Here is a 5,487-nt window from a genome sequence, read left to right as displayed (position 1 = left end):
CCCAAGGACTGTAGGCTGTCGTGATATGATGGTGGGTACCCACCAACTTCCGCACCTTCTCGATCACTTCGTTCTTGAAGTGAGAACCGCCATCTGACACCCATGTGTCAACGCAGCCGAACGTGGTAAACCACGTCATCAGGCACTGAGCGGTCGCGGCGGCGTCAGCGGACTCTGCCGCGAACAGCTGCACAAAGCCACTCATGTCGTCCTTCACGACAAGCACTTGTTTTTGGCCAGACTTGGCCATGGGCATCGACAACCAGTCGAAATGGATGAGCTCGTTTGGCTTCTCTGCGTGAAGCATCGAACCCAATGGACGGGGAATCATTTCTCCGTCAATACACAGGCAGTGCAGACAGGCCTGCACGAACGCTTCGACGTCCGTGGAAAGCGTCTTCCACACAAACTTGTCAGACACCGACTTGGTCGTCGCTGCGATGCGACGGTGACCGCTGGCTCCTCGGTGAGCGATCACACAAACCCGCTGCTGTAGGTCGACAGCACCGTCTGGGATCCTGATTCGTCCATCTGGGTCCACGTAAAAATGGGAGTAGTCGTCCCAATCCACGCCGTTTGGGGGGGTCCCTCCCCCTTCCATGCTTGAACGTTGGGTGTCGCTGATCGTAGCGGCTGTCGGCCACTCGAAATCCACTTGTTGTAGGGGCGACACCACATGGATCAAATTGCGAACATTCGCAACTGGTTGATCCGTCGGAGCCGAACCCCATCGGCTCAGGAGGCCGCCCCATACATTCGCGTCACCCGAGACGCACTCAATGGTGTATGGGAAGGTCCACATCACCAGCGACCATCGCTGCAGCTTGTCGGCCTGGTACTTGGCCATGTTGGCGTTCGAGCCACTTGGGTTGAATATGTACACCAGGTTGCGGTGATCCGTAAACAGACGGAAACCACCCGGGCATACGACCAGGTAATCAAATCTCTTGCACGACTCGACCACGGCATAGGCCTCCTTCTGCACGATGAGCCAGCCCGCACTCGCGCCAGAAAACGACCCACTGATGAACGCAAGCGGCTGGTGCCGCTGGCCATCGAGAGGCAAGTCCAGGTCCGTTGGCAGTAATTGTGTGGCGATCGCGCCCCAAAACAGGTCACTGGCATCCGTGAAGACGCAGACCGTCATGTCTTCTCGCGGGTGCGACAAGGGCACCACATGCGCCAACGCGTGCTTCACATCGTTGAAACACTTGAGAGGATCGGACGACCATCCCACGGCAGGGAGTGCAACACGCACTAACGCCGTCTTCTTGCAGATTCCGGCTGCCTTGGTGGCCACGTCCAACAGACGTCGCAACGGATCCACCAACTGTTTGTTGCCAGGGGTGCTCGCACGCATCCAGTTGGTGGCACACACAAACTGCTGGAGGTCGGCCGCGACAAATCCACAAGTCCTTGAATTCGGCTTGGGGAATGGGCGATTCCATCGGCCGAAATCACCTTGCCACACCATTCTGCCGCGCGCAGAAAGAAATGACATTTCTTCGGGCTCAACTTGAGCCCGAACTGGGAACAGATGGACAGGACTTGGTCCAACATGTCGAGAAGCTCGTCCGTCGACTTGGCGGACCCCAGCAGGTCATCGAGCCAGGCCAACAGGCCTCGAAACAGCAGCTCACCAAACATTTGGTGGACAACCGACTGGCAGTACGCGACAGCGTCCGTCTGTCCCATCAGCACGCGGGTCGGGGTGTACACGCCGAAAGGCGTCATGAACGAGAAGTACATCTGGCTGTCCGCATGCAGCGGCAACTGCCAGTACCCCTTGGTCCAGTCCAACGTGAAGTACACGTTCGTTCCGACCAGACAGACCATCGCGCTGTCCAGGTTTGGCATCGGCCAAGGCATCGGCTCCCGTGCAGGCGTTAATCGGACTGCTGTCGATCGTCATGCGCAAGTCGCCGACGTCCATCTTCGACACGATTCTTGGGGCTGCGGTCCACGTAGCCCGGTTGTTTTGGTATACCATACCATTGGATACCAGGGCAGCCACATGACGACGGTCACGTCCGAACCAGAATCCAAGAGCACATTGTCCACGCGGACGATATTCTCCAAGAGCACACCGCGCTCTGTCGCTGCGGCTGGTTGTTGCCGTCCTTCGAGCGCTTCACTAGCGCTACCAACAACGTTTCAGCTTCGCCAGACGCGGCCTTCGGGCACCGCGCCACACGGTGATTCATGTCACCGCACTTCAAGCAGCCTTTCTTGGCAGAGGGCTTGACATTCTTGGGCACAATCGGTTCGGCCTTTCCGCTGACTTTACCATTGTTCTTGGCGGCGTCTTCCCGGCCACTGTCACGTCTTGGCACATGAGGCTTGCCGCCTCGTGGAGCTTCTACCGGCTTCGGTGCAGTAGGGATGGGCAGAGCTTCTTAACTCACTGAGCATAAGCAAGGCAGCGCGTTAGCGTCCCAGAAAGCTGGATGGTCCGTCAAGAGAACCGCTTCGAATCTCGGACGCTCGTATTGTATCCTTTTTGCAGTCGTCTGACAACTACGGCAAGAAATACAAGGGTCGACAGTCAAGTAAAGTACCATCTCCAGTGAATAGCTCAACAATGAACTAAAATATCTTTGTTTTGTCTCCCGCTTCTTCTTGGCTTTCGGCCACGGGACCTTCGTCAAGGCAGCAAAATATATACACTGACATTATTGAGGTTAAACACGCCACGAGGTGCCTACTGACTACCATTCACTAAAGTACTTAGTACCTCCACTAAAGTATCGGAACCTTTCACACGCCACACACACAGAGTGTGTGTTTGCAATGGGTTAAACTAACGCGCGACCCAATTGCTCTGCACGCTGCAGAACAGTACGATATGGCGAATGTAGGTGAGGGAATGCGAGATGCACTAAGCTTATGGTGAAGAGATGGAGGAGAGGCAGCATTCCACAACGCCCCCAAGCTAACCCCATCGTGGCTCCTGGTCCTACTAACGTTAACGGCATACTGCACCATTAATGCGTGTTGGGTAGCTGTTGGTATAAGCAACCATTTTAGCCTTAACGTTAGTCGTAGATGGGTACACCTTTCCCATGCATAAGCCACCAACCAGTGCAGTAGTTCAGGCAATGTTGTATTCGTACGCTTGACGTTAGCCAGTCCTTGGACACTAAGAATGACGCACACCTCCAACTTGAGACGATATCGCCATTTTCGCCATGCATTTGTGACGCCCAAAGAACCTGAATTTGTGCGTTTCCAAATCCTTCAACTCACGCTGAGTATACTTTACATCCAGTGTTTCGTGAATGTTTCGTAAATCAGTGGAATTTTTCAATACTTGAAGCACCATACAAAATCCAGCATAAAGAAAATCAATACATCCGTTTTACGAAACAAAATATTTCGTGACTGCATTTACTGTGAATCTGTTTCGTATTTGTTTCGAAAACCGTGTATATCTTAGTCAAAAATTAAGTGAATTTTACGCCGACACCTAAAAAAAGTTATTTTAAATTGGATTTTACGTTAGAGCATCTCCACCGCATTCCAGTAAATCGACACACCAATATCCGCATAGTGTTCGGATAACCACCTCCAGTATTGTAATGGACTGATAATTCAGGATAATTCGCACCGCAAAAAGCCCAACTCCAGCCAGTAAATTCACCATCATTCGACCAGCCTAAGTGGAAACCCGGGTTAATTTCGACTATGAGGTATGCTTATCTCCAGGAATGGCACGCAATGATGCGCAACATGCCTGCATATGTGCAAAGTTATCCTTTATCACCAGGAATGGCATCAACTGTAGTTTCTCGTGAACAAGTAAACGGAGTACGGTGATATACAAACATAATAGGCATCTGCCATCTCGATAGGACCCGCGCTATTGACCATGGTAATGCAGCAGTCAATGGCGCGGGTCCTGTCGAGTTGTAGTCGATGGCATGGGTCCTGCAACATGAACAACACGGCTACGGCTACCGGCCGCGAAGACATACCCACCGACTGCCGCACGACTCTCGCCAACGCGGCAAGCCATGCAACTTCGACCGGCGCAAGACAGACACCGTGACAGGATCGGCCTCGGACCGGGCTCGGACCGGCGCAAACAAGCAATCGGTCGCATTTGCCTGCGGTCCTTGCTGCCGCCTAACAGTAAACTTATCACGGCATCACGGCAGCATCGACCGTAGGCGAATGCACTATCGGCCGCAACTGACCTACGCCGCAAGAGTCATCACCGCATAAGTCATAAGCTATTGACTGCGGCGTACATACCGTGCCAGGGCAGCCACAACTGCAGCTCGACCTATGGCGTCACCGACCCTGAGGCTTCGCTGCTCCGTGTTTATGCACCGATGTCTCTATCCGGCCACTATAACCGGATACTGACTCCAGTAAATCCAGTACAAGTCCATCATATCTCTGTGACTTTTACTGGAATATTTGCTGGTCAGCAAAGTACTGAACCGGATACTGGTGCAGTGCGAAAATACTTCAGTAAATTTTCAGTAAATCAGCACACAGATTTACTGATTGGCCAATTTACTGGGCGCGGTGGAGATGCTCTTAAAGTCACGCTGCTGCTCCATGTCGAGGTGCGCCTACTGATTCACAACACATTCCCCTATCGAGCTCCCTTCGATCGTATTGACAGATCTTTGACCAATGGGTGTGGGACTGGAATGCGCTTGCAAGGATACTTGCTGTCTTTTGCTAAGATACAGTGCTTTGCGGTAAAACCGGGTTAGTGCAACTATGCACGTTGACTTGCACTTTGTATGGATAGTACACCATTTTTCAATTGACTTGGACATTTTCTCGATGGATTCGGTTGATATACCATTGGATTGAGTAGTGTGCCCATTCGAATGAATGAGTGCCCAATGGATTTGGTACCCACGTTCGGTGTGCCCATTGGATTTGGCACGACCCCCTCGTGTGCCCATTCGATATGCCCATGCGCCTTATAGAATTGGTTTGTACCCAACCAAACAACCTTTAGATCATTCGAAAGTGTCGTGCACTCTTTACAGTTGGCAATTGCTTTTTCTAGAACATCGGACGGGGGGTTCTATAATTCTCGCGCGCTTATCGTCACTTTCAAATCTCCCGCGTGACAGTGAACCATGGAGAACACAGCACCCCAAACGCCACCAAACGAACGTACAAACGCATTCCGTTGTCGGCCAAGAAGCGCATAGTTGATGCGTTCAACAACGCGATGGACTGGAAGCGCGTCGCTCAAGCGAAAGGCGTCAACATCAGTAGCGCACGAAATTGGCTGCATCTGGACTCGTTGACGTCGAAACAACGAGGTATGAAAGTCGTGTCTACTCGATCTAACATTGTCATGTAGGGGGAAACAAATATCACGACTCCTGACGGAGGATAACGTCGACATGCTGCAAAGTTGGGTGGAGCATGACGTCCAAATCACGCTCCAAGAGATCAAAGATCGATTGGCGCTTGATTTGGGCATCGAGGTGTCCACATCGACTTTGCATCGTG

The sequence above is a fragment of the Aphanomyces astaci genome, assembly GCF_000520075.1.
Source record: "Aphanomyces astaci strain APO3 unplaced genomic scaffold supercont1.100, whole genome shotgun sequence".
Taxonomy (NCBI): domain Eukaryota; phylum Oomycota; class Saprolegniomycetes; order Saprolegniales; family Verrucalvaceae; genus Aphanomyces; species Aphanomyces astaci.
The sequence above is the reverse complement of the archived record's forward strand: the minus strand, read 5'-3'. Positions refer to the sequence as shown.